Here is a 12,311-nt window from a genome sequence, read left to right on the forward strand (position 1 = left end):
AGAAGCTTTACAGTTAGCAATACGAACAAAGACATCCGAGAATTCTACTCTATTAAGAACACGGAGCTCCTTAGCAAGCAACTTGAGTTTAGACCAAAGTACAAACATATGAGAGCCAGAGATAGGGGATCTCCAAACCGTAGAAACAATCTGCTTGAAATGAGGATGAGTGGTCCACATATTAAAAAATTTAAAAGGCGAGGCACGTTGAGGAATCAAATTCTTAATATGAACAATAAGAGGGGAATGATCAAACAATCCTAGACTAATGACCTCATAATCATACCCAGGAAACACATCTAGCCAATCAGAATTGATTAAACATCTATCCAACTTTCGCCAGATACAAGACTTGGCGTCCTGATTGTTTGTCCAAGTGAAAAATGAACCATGGTTGCTGAGCTCAGAAAGACCACACCTAAAAAGACAAGCCCCAAACTCAGATCCACAATTTGTTATATGGGCACCTCCAATTCTCTCAGAATTATTCAAAATGACATTAAAATCTCCCTGCACTAGCCAAGCACCAGAAGTAGAAAGAGCAAGGTCAACTAGATCAGGCCAAAGAACAGAACGCTCTATAGGGGAATTTGAGCCATATACAAGAATCCACTAAAAAATTTTGGATCCCAAACAAGATTTACAATGAAGAAATTGAGATGTAACATTTTCTACAGTAAAACTGATTTTAGAGCCATCAAAAAGCAATAAAATTCTACCCAGAGCATGCAAATGAAGATTATCAAGGCTGGACCAATTACACAACTTTAAACGAGTGAGGACTTTATCTTTATTATCCGGCTTTATTTTTGTTTCAAGAAGTCCTAAAGCTATCAATTTATATTTTGTAACCAAAGGATACACCTCTGATTGCTTAAGGGGATCATTCAATCCCCTGACATTCCAGGAGCAAATCATTGACCCCTATCAGGGGGCTTTACTTTTCTCCGTGGCCTACCTTCCCCAATGACACCAGTAGAAGGAGGGATAATGATAGGAGTAGAACCAGTTAAAGGAGCTGATACAATCACATCATTTTTAAAAGTGAGTGTCGATCCAGATTCACAATTATTAGACGAGGCTACAGTGGGTAAAGCAGCCTTACCCTTAACTGCAGCCATCTTAGCAAAAGAGATAGACATGGCAGCAATCTCACAGGCAGAATTAGAGATAACAGAAGCAACAACATTTGTGGCAACAAGATTAGTAGCAGTAGCTATAACAAGATGTTTAACTTTCTCCTTCCAGACTTGCTTAGATTTGGACAATGCAGAAGGACAAAGGTGTTTATCATGGCCAAATTGTTTACAAATACTGCAAGGGATAGACTTCCATTCATACATGATATTCTGGGTGAATTGGGCACCAAACTCATCCTCAAGAATGATAGAATCAGGAAAGGCCCCAGCAATACGCATATCAACCAAAATACGAGCCCAACCAAGCTTATTTCGTCTCAAAGTGCAAAGATCACAGAAAAGAGGCTTGCCTAGAATACTACCAATTCGACTAAGAATGTCCTTTGTCCAAAACTCCAAAGGAAGCAAGGGTAATTGAATCCAGATAGGAAGCTCCTGAATGTCACAAAGATCAAGCTTCATTCGAGGAATCCAAGCTTTAAGAATGAGAGGCCTACTATTAAAAAAGAAAGGATCATCATTAAGAACCCTATCTTTACTAGCATCAGAGTCAAATTGAAATAGAAAAAGATTAACCTTAATCTTAATCACCGAGGAAAGACGATATTGCTTCCATCGATTAAGAGCAAAATTCTCAATTTGCTTATAATGAGGAGAATACCCATAAACACTACCAATCAAAGCATGCTGCTACCGTTGAGTTTCCTCAAGAACTTCTGTAGAGCGAAATTTCACCACACGAACACCATTACTCACCGCAGGCGGGATATAAGAAAGATCACAACCTGGAGCACGAGTACGATTCTGACGGAAAAGATCAACCCATTTGGAATTACCACTCGAAGAGACTCCATTTTTAGGTTCATTATTGATAGATGCAGGAACCCTAACCTCGGGGTCAAAAGTCCTAAGTTCAGAGAAATTTTCCAATGAAGGGCCCCTAGGACTGAGAGAAGACCCAGGATCATGAGGAGATTTCTCAAACCCTAGCGCGGACGGATCTAGAACTACATCAGGGACCGGCACAATAACATCGCAAGAAGATGAACTTAGAGAAAGATAAATATCCTTCGAACATTGCTTTTTCCTCCCCATAGAGAATAGGATTCAGCGTAAAAGCAAAGCTAAAAGGCGCTGAGAAAAAGCAAGTTAAGGTTTAGGTTTACCAACCTCCGTGGAGGCTTTTTCTTCCTCCCATCTCCGCTGCTTCCCCCCTTTCACCTTTCACCTTCTTGCTCTTGTCGGTCGCCATCGCAAACCTTGGAGACGAAGATCTTCATCTATCTTGCCTCACAAGCTCACATGGACGAACTTGCAGATCGCGACATCATAAAGATTGGCGGAAGAGATCGACCCTTGATCCAGATCCTGTCGCTGTCACAACGGGCCGGCATCGCAAGTGGTGAGGGGAAGAGGAGACGAGGAGAGAAAGATTGGTGGAGGGAGGACGAACAGGAACACTAGGGCAATGACAAAACCCCAGCTCCTGGTTTTGATATACAACCTACAGAATGTTCATTAATTCCAGATATCACATTGAAATCCCCTCCAACCAACCATAGATCATCCATAGATCGTTTGATTTCCACCAGTCTTTCCCGTAACACCTTTCTTTCTGCACTATTACACTTAGCATATACCACTGTAACATATATATTGCTAGAAAAAATCTATGAAGAAAGATTAAGATGAAGAAATTGATCATGGTCCTCAATCAAAGAGAAGACAATGTTATGATCATGCAGAAACCAAATCTTTCCTGAGCAATTTGATAAAGCAAAATTAAAACCCAATCTTCTAGATATAAAGTTTCCATCTAATGCGATAAAGGGCTCAAGAATACCCAAAAAATTTAAATGATAAAACTTTTTCAAATAATGCACTCTTCTACAAGAAGCTTCATTACCTATCCCCCTAATATTCCATATAATACCTGACATTAATGAATGGAGGGAAAGGAAACCTTTTGACCTTGTGCTTTACCTCTCGTAATGCGATAAACATGGTTAGAAACAACATTTGATGGAGCAATATGATGAACCCCCTTGCTCGGCACCAAAGATAAAGAAGAGCTCATTTTCAATTGCCTCGTATCAACATAATATGGATCTATTGGTGCAATCGACCTCTAGGATTTTGATGTTTGATAATATACCTAAGTTTGGTCAATTTGACCAAGAGTTGACCCAAACATGACTTGATGTTTGGGAGAGAGAAGTCTAGTCAGGACTAGATGACTAGCAAAGGTAAGTCCTAACCAAAGGTTGGGCAAGGTGGAAGTCCTGGTTAGTGAAGCCAGGCTCTAGTGAGTGAAGTTAGGTGGTGGAAGTCTTGGTGAGTAAAGTCAGACCCTAGTGAGTGAAGCTAGGTGGTGGAAGTCCCGGTGAGTGAAGTCGAGCCCTAGTGAATGGAACTAGGTGGAGGAAGTCCTGAGTGAAGTCAGGCAATGGAAGTCCTAGTGAGTGAAGCTAAGCAACCCTAGGGAGGTAAACCTAGGTTATGTGTGACCGACTGATTTCCGGTCGACCGCGCGCGGTCGACTGGACCAACGAATCTTGAATTCTGTTAACAATGTTTTACTGTACTGTTTTATCTATAGTGCTAACTCAGTGTTGCAAGGAAGTCCAGACTGGTCGATGGGTCAGTCGGATGTCTGGCACAAAGCCCAGCTAGGTCAACGGACTGACCTGATATCTGGCATGAAGTCCAGACAGGTCAACGGGCTGACCGAATGCCTGGCAGGTAAGTTAAGGTAAGTCACTGGAGGGGAGTGACTTGGTGATGACGCGTTCCCCGTTCAAGGGAACAGTAGACGTTGATCCAACCTAGAACCATTTGGGGAATCTAAGTTGAGATCGTGACTAGATTCTTGTCTCGGTGAGACGGAATATAATTACTACTCTTTTACTATAATTGTGCTAACTTCTATTTTGCAGGGTAGTTTAACTTTTATTTTGCCTCAGACTAACATTTTCTTGCAGGAAAATACTTTATGGAGAAAGGTGGTTCAAGCGCCCGAAAGGGATCCGAGCGCCCGGAGTTGGTTCGGGCGCTCGGAATAGTTCTGAGCGCCCGGAAGACAAAAGTTATCCTGACAGCTAGGTGAGCGCTGATTGGACGGCCGACGTCACGGTCCAGGTGCCCGGAAGGGATCCGGGCGCCCAGAGCATGCCTATAAAAGAAGGCCTCCACGGAGCATCAAACATAAGAATGTCTTCCAACGACTGCTCTACTGCGCTGTACTTCTGCGACGCTGCGAAACTTCTCCAATAACTTGCGGCTCAAGTCTTCCTTTTCAATGGTTGTCGGTATTTCGTTTTAAGCATTCTTGTACTTTACATCTGTAGTCACTTTTTCGAACTGCTAGTGAATTGCCCAACGAAAGTACTCGACGAGTGCGGGCCTTGGAGTAGGAGTCGACGAAGGCTCCGAACCAAGTAAAATCGGTTTCGTGTTAGCGTTGTGCTTTGCTTTTATTTTTCCGCTGCTTACTCTAACTCGATAACGAATTTTTGATCACTATTCACCCCCTCTAGCGATTTCTACGATCCAACAAGTGGTATCAGAGCAGGAACCCTCTGAATTAGTGCAACCATCAATCAAACAAGGGGAGTTCTTTTTTTTAAAGAAAAATTAGATATCATTTTTGCTTAAAAAATATTCTTACGACTTTCATTTTTTTCCCTCCAAAAGTATTTTTGAAAAATTTATTTTCATTTTTTCACTGTTGGCTAGTGTTGACAAAATATCGCGTTTAAAAAAATTTGTAATAATATTTTTTTATTAATATTTTCTTATTTTTTAAAAAAAATTATTTTTTTCACGCATATTTCTTTATCTCCCACATTGCTTACCCCAAGACAAAGTCTTGGAAATTGTTTCTTGTCTATTTTTTTTTTACAAATATACCAATGTCTATTCAAGGACGGAGCATCCATGAACCACCATCATACGATCAAGAAAATTTCAACTACTGGAGGCGAGGAATCGAATGATTCTTAGGAAGTCTAAATTTTGATAATTTGCTGATATTGAGAAAACCTTCTCAGGATTTAGAACTGAACAAAAATATAAGTAAACTTATTTGTAATATTTTACCTTACAATGTTTTGTGCATACTAGAAAAGTACAAGAATGCACATGAGCTTTGGACCCAATTGATCAAGCTACATGATGAACCGATAAAGCTAGAGGAACAGGTTGAACTCGAGCTCAGATCAGAGTCCGAATCCTCAGAGTCATCCTCAGAATCGGATCAAACAAGCTTTATGGCTTTAATGGCATAAAGAGGAGGTAGGAGTATTTGAATCAGAACAAAATTCAGAATTCAAATAGGAGACGATGATGAACAAGGAGGAGAATCCGAACGAGGACTCTAAAGGTATAGTTGTGAATTCAAAATTCAAACATCATATAATATGCTTGGAATGCAGTGAAAGAGGGCACTACAAAAGTAAGTGCCCCACCTATAAGACTTGAACAACACAACCAGAGGTAAAGGAGAAGTCGACACCTAAAGTTCAAAAAGGGTAGGGGCATATCGAATGCTTCAATTGCAAAAAGATGGGTCACTACAAACTTCAATGCCCAGAAAGAAGACCCAAGGATCTTGGGGGAGCAAATGTTAGTAAGTTTACAATACATGACAATCCAATTTTTTCTACGCATGAATCATTGCTCTAGTTTGGATTTACCTCAACAATTAGATATGCTGTAAAATATGGTAATAAAATAATAATTAAATAATAAGATTATTTTTCTTATTGGAATTTTTAGGAGTTTTTAGAAATTTTCTAGGTATTTTTCGGAGCTCGTATGATGAGTTTAAGGGAATGAATTAATAGACTTGGGAAAAAAGCTTATTTGGAATAACCATTAACTGGGAATTTATTGAGAAATCAACTTAAGGTTTAATTAAATTAAATCCTTAGTATAAGTAAACCTAGGTTTTTCTTTTTCCCCTCGTTCCTTTTTCCATTTCCCTGATTTCGCCGAATCCTCTCTTCCTCGCTGTCTTCGCCGAACCCCTGATTCTCCATCTTCCCCTCTCGCGAAATCTTCTTCTCCACAAGCCCTCCTCATCCGATCACCGCTCCTCACCCCGATCCCTTCTTCTCTCTACGTCGTTGTTAGCCTCCACGGCTCAACGCCTGCCACCAGGCACCCGAGCGCCACCCGATCTCCCCTCTCCAAGTCGCGGGCACTAGGTGCTCGCCGGAAGCCGAGCATTGGAGTTCCTCATTTGGTCGTGCCCTACTTTGGATCCACCATCGTCGTGCCCTAGTGATGTGACATGCCCAACGCTTGCACAAATCCAACACCTTCTTCTTTGAGCCGTGCCCTGCTGATGCACAAACCCCCTACCGTGCACGCCACGACCACTGTCGCATGCCATGTATCTTTCGCCCCTTCGATCGATGCCGTGAGCATTCTACCACCAAGTGCTGACATCGCCTAAAGAGGGAATCGATGCATGGGGGTTTAGGGCTACAAATAGGTATGCTGTGCTATTTATCATTGTTCTCCCTCCTTACCTGACCGTCGGCCACTATGCTCATCCGATTGTCACTAGTTGCAAATCCAAGGCTATAGCGACCATCTTCGTGACAGAATTTCGACAACCATAGTAGGCCGGTGATCTCTTATGGGTTGCTAAGGGCAGATTCACCACTGTTAGAGAAGGAGCCAAGTTATCATGTTGTAGAGGTAACAAGTTTAACACTAGCAGCATATTTGGTGGTGTTAAAAGCTAGATTTCTTATTTGGGGATTTGATTTTAGATGACATCAGCTCCACCTAGCGCCAACCACTCATTGCCTGTAGCAACCGCTTCAGTTATGAGATGACAAGGGAGCAACCAGATTAAGGTAAGCTATGTATGGAGATCAATTTGCATTTTGGTGACGGATTGGTTTATTATTGATGATGTTAGGTTGAGGTGGATTTGTATCAGATTTCTTTTTCAGGTTATAATCTGTGTAGCTTGGTTAATGAGTGATTAGTTATTTTAAGATATGAATTAAATGATGGTGTTAAATAGAATCGTTAACTGATTGGGTTTGCCATGTTTAATTCATTTATAAGGAATTGGAATTCGAGTATAATGTGATGATTTGTGTGAATTTTGGAGAGATGCATGTATAAACCGAATATAATTAGGTTATGGAATGGTTAGGGTTAATTGAAGAGATTAAACCTAATCTAATGGAATGAGGAATTAGGTTAATTATGTCGATTCAGGTTTTCCCTAATTAGATTGGAAATTTTATTTAGCTATTTGCTACATATGTAATTAGCTAAATACATTATGTGATCGCAGGACTTTAATTCGAGGCGAGCATCTCGACGTGAGATTACTTGACACGATCTACGTATAAAGGCGGGTACCTTTGACTTATCTCTTTTGATATTATCATTCTGATATGTTTAGTAGATTATAACTAATAGTAATTGTTATGTTATTATCTGCTTTGGTATGTCACTACTTGATACCGTAGTATGCCTATAGTGTTATCTGTTGTGCATTTCTGCTTGTGTCTTCTTGATTCTTGCCATGCGTACTTTTTTTCATAGAAGTAGTGACATACAATGTTGTACCGGATATAGGTCCAGCTACTAGTTTACCACTTGACATGTGTATCTAGATTTATTTACATAGATCATTGTTATGGACTTGGTTTCCTTTTTGGTACACATTATGAGGAGGCTGATATTTTTCAGGGTTTACATGCTTTAGTGTCATGCACCATTCTACATGATTGCATGCTGACCGATTATCGGCTCCATTGTTGTTACATGATCTGCACACACAACCACTCATGAGTTAGTGGTATATCAAGAAGGGTGTGTGCAGTTTGTTCTGTAAGGGCTCTACTAGTCCGCTCATGGGTGGTGTGACTGCAGCGTGGTAGCGGGCAGGGATCCCTCCCCTTGATTATGATACAGGGAGATGAGAGCTTAGGCTCCCCCACTATGTTTGGGGTAGGAGGATATGTGTACTCCGACAGCATCCTGTCCACTCGGTCACTCAGGAGTAGTGATGGTAAAGTGCACAGTTGTCATAGCCCTACCCACTTGGTCTCACCATCGTGTGTGAGATGGTTGACTGGTGTCAGGGGTTACCATGACATTTGCATCATATGTATGGATTGCATTTATTGTTTGTGCTTGCTGCATTTTGGATGTTGCATTTTTGTGGTTGCATATGATTGACATGCATACAGGAGACATGATGTATTTGGTTTGATGACCCTGCATCTGTTGGCGTGGTTCCCACCCTTATATCAGGATGGGAGGCCCTGGTGAGTACAGTTCTTCTTCTGTTGTTCAGTTTTGCATTACCTGTTATTATTCAGGAGACTATACTTCATGATTATTACTGGTAGTTATATCTTACTATGCATGTTAGTTCGATACCGCTGAGTTGCTGAACTAACTACCCCCTTATTTTTCCTGTTGTTTTCAGATTAACACATAAATATGTCGTGTCGCTTGGAGTATCCTGTCTACCGATCTCACGTCACATCAGAAGATGATTTACCTCGCTTTTGATTTCTTTTATATATTCTTTATTGATTTAGCATTGTATTGGTGTTTAGCCATGTGACTATTTCGTTGTTTTGGTGTTGTATTTGTATTTAAGTCGTGTCGGTACGTATTGTGTTGTTTTGGTTTGTATGCGCTTTTCTTTTGTTTTTTTTTCTATTGTGTTTTGGTATAACCGAGTGGGCTGTTTAATATATAACTGCGTGGTTGTGTTTTTAGTACAGCTGTGTGGGCTGTTTATTATATATAACTGCGTGGTTGTATATATATTCCAGCCGTGTGAGCTGATGAGTACTTGTGGATATATATGTGATTCAGATTGTCACTGGTACAGGGGATATGTTACCAGATTTTCCTTTGGCAAGGACTCCTCTAGGGGTGTAAATGAGTCAAGCCGCTCGTGAGCTATTTGAAGTTCGATTCGATAAAAGTTCGTTTGAGCTCGTTTAATGAGACTCGTTAAGATAAACAAACTAAGTTCAAGCTTCACAATATTTGGCGCGTTAACTCATGAACATGTTCGTTATGCTTATGAATCAACTTTTAAATAAAAAAATAATAATTTTGATATTGAATTTATAGATTTTATATTCTATTTATGAAAAACATAGATAAATATATTAAATTTATTTATTAGAATAAAATTATAAATTTTAACAAAAATATTATAATTTTTAAAAAATATATAATTTAGTTTTTAATAAATATTTAAATTTATAATTTATATTTATTAAGCTCGTTTAGGCTCGATAAAAGCTCGAATAAGCTCGTGAGTCATGAATATATTCGTTAAATAAAGCTCGAGTTCGGTTCGATTACACCCCTAGACTCCTCTGGGGCGTGACATATGCATGATCAACCAAATAAATTAACTAATAAAAATCAAAACAATAATTTAGAAAACAATTCTTTAATCTTTAAAATTTTATATTCAAGGTTTATGAAATTAAAAAAATTAATCAATTTTTTTAAAAACAAAATTCATAAACAAAAAAAGATAATTACCAAATTATTAAATCTAGACTTGGATAACAAGTCTAAGCTAAATTTAAATAAAAAATCAAAATATGATCAAGTATTTCTTGATTATGAAATTAATCAACAAATGTAATAACAAACCGAATCTAAATCAGAAACATAAATTAAAGTTCATAAAGTCTAGATTTAACTTAATTAAAATACTTAAATATTCAAATAAACCTAATAAAACAAATATTCAATAATTCAGGAGAGGCTCCAAACTAGTTGACACCATCAAAAGTAACCTACTCGCCAGGGTAATTAGGATTAGTGTAAAAAGGGACCAAATTTAACTTGATCTACGGTACTGGTGAAGTTTTAGATGATAGTAGGTTAGGGAAGCGTAGTCTATGCATGTCTAGGAAGATACGACTTCGACCTAGTGCATTTGGCTGCGTAGAACTAAGTGAAGCTACCTCTTACAAATCCTAACTAGTTAGACCAAGGTTTTGTACTAAGTTCAGTGGATATGACTATTTGGAAATCCTCGAAGGCATGATTACTCTAATGATGTTCAGATGACTCATCATAGCTCAGAAGTTTATCCAAAGAATGTTTGGTCGTTGCACCCAAAGTTAAACCTGAATCTAACATAAAGTTAAATCAAACTCTGAAATTGAACTTAACTCATCTCACAAAAATTATAGGATTCCCTGATTGAAAACTTAGATCAGGTGAGATGACTAAAGACTTCGAATCGAGTCAGAATTGAATCGAATCGAATCACACCAAATTAAATTAAATCTAATTAAATTAAATTAAACCAAATAAAATTAAATCTAATTAAATTAAACCAAATAAAATTAAATCTAATTAAATTAAATCTAATTAAATTAAATTAAACCCAATTAAATCTAAATTAAATTAAATTAAATTAAATTAAACCAAATTAAATTAAATTAAATTAAATTTAAAACTAAATTATTAATTAAAAATTAATTTAACTTTAAAAATTAATTTAACTTAAAAATTATTTTAAAAATTAATTTAACTTCCTTCTTCCGAGCTACCTGGCTCAGGAATGCTTCCTTCTTCCGAGCTGCCTGGCTCTCCTCTATGTTGATATATTCTGCGGCTCATCCGAGTAAATGATCAAAATCTCTTGGGGGCTTCCGGGATGATTGAGTGAAAGAACTCACCATCTACAAGTCCTTGGGAGAAAGAACTCACCAAGATTTCTAGAGTCGTTGATGGGACCTCCGTGACCACTTGATTAAACCTTTTAATTTAGGCCCGCAATGCTTCCTTGGCCCCTTGTTAACCACGAATAGGTTAACATTTGTCTTCTGATATCGGTGAATGCTTGCAAAGTACTGGAGGAATGTCATTCGGAAGTCTTTAAAGCTGCATATAGATCTGATCGACAACCACTTGAACCACCTTTGCACTGATCCAGAGAGCATGGTGAGAAATACTCGGCATTTGACTCCATCAATAAACTGGTGGAGCGTGACCATGTTGTCGAATTTGATCAGGTGATCTTCTGGGTCGATTGCTCTCATGTATTCCCCGATCGTCAATGGCCTATAGTGTCATTGTAGTTGGTCATCCAAGATCTCCTGGGAAAATTACCTATTTATCCGCTCGGGAGAGTTGTCGAGCTAGGGTGCCTTTCCTTTCTGCCCGTCCTTGACGGACGTGCCCTCTAAAGAGGAACTTTGTAATTTTTCCACTCCGCCTTGATCTTCTAATGGCATGCAGAATAGTGTACGATGGTAAGGGATTGGCAGCTCTAGTGCTTCTCCAAAGGCATCAGTCGGCCTGTTGTTGGGCTTGCAAGTTGCAAACGGCCGAGTTTTTCACTCGACCTCTTGGATCAGCTCGCTGACCTATCATTGAGACTGCAGGGTCCTTTGCTCGATAATCAACTATTGTCTGCTACTGCTCCACCATTTTTGACGCTCAAGCTTGTATAAACAGCTCCAGGTTCTCTTATATTAGCGTCACGGTGATGAGTTATGCAACGTCTTTCATCTTTTTGTTTCTGATGCAGGTGAAGTTTCTACAGACGACGCCAAATATGTTTCTGTCCGAAAGTGGAGAAGATGACAAGCTGGGGATGTGGCTGGAAAGTTGATGGGGCGAAGACTTCACATAGTCCTACAACACAAAAGCGTTAGTGTTGAGCTGGAAAGGGGTTCTCGGCGTTGGCCCTCTGACGCTCAAGTTAATTTCCGATAATGTAGAAAATAGTGAAAAATTATAGCTAAAGCGTGTAGAATAACGAAGTTGTGTATACCTTTGCCTGTAGATGGGAACCCCCTTTTATAGTACCATTGTAGTGTCTGTGCACGTATCTCAAAGCATGCACACATTTTCCTAAGTGTCCTATGAAAAAACAAGTCAAAAGATATCCCGGACTTCTTTCCTTAAGTGAGTATGCATATCTCTGATGCGATAGGTTGGAAGCTTCCAAAGTACGATTTGTCTGCGGAATATGCTCTGTTGTCAGTGCCACAAACCTCCAAAAGCGTACGAGAAGATATGCGGGTGGATCCCGTTGTAGGCCGGTTGATGTCCGCTCGGCCAGGACACATTCGCTCGATCTTGTTGAACAACACAATATTCCTTTACTTAGTTTTTCTGTTGTCGGAGGGCTGCCTCATC

General features: G+C 39.3%; 2 long non-coding RNA genes across 2 annotated transcripts; both read left to right on the forward strand.

Annotated features, from left to right (window-relative positions):
- Positions 1-6,103: 6,103 nt before the first annotated feature.
- On the forward strand, positions 6,104-8,157 carry LOC121979334. Its single transcript, XR_006111384.1, has 4 exons — positions 6,104-6,636; positions 6,712-6,845; positions 6,920-7,006; positions 7,459-8,157. It is a non-coding gene; the product is annotated as an uncharacterized LOC121979334 (long non-coding RNA).
- An 87-nt stretch (positions 8,158-8,244) lies between these two features.
- LOC121979335 lies at positions 8,245-8,951 on the forward strand. Its single transcript, XR_006111385.1, has 2 exons — positions 8,245-8,440; positions 8,605-8,951. It is a non-coding gene; the product is annotated as an uncharacterized LOC121979335 (long non-coding RNA).
- Positions 8,952-12,311: the final 3,360 nt, after the last annotated feature.

Source organism: Zingiber officinale, chromosome 5A (assembly GCF_018446385.1).
Source record: "Zingiber officinale cultivar Zhangliang chromosome 5A, Zo_v1.1, whole genome shotgun sequence".
NCBI lineage: Eukaryota > Viridiplantae > Streptophyta > Magnoliopsida > Zingiberales > Zingiberaceae > Zingiber > Zingiber officinale.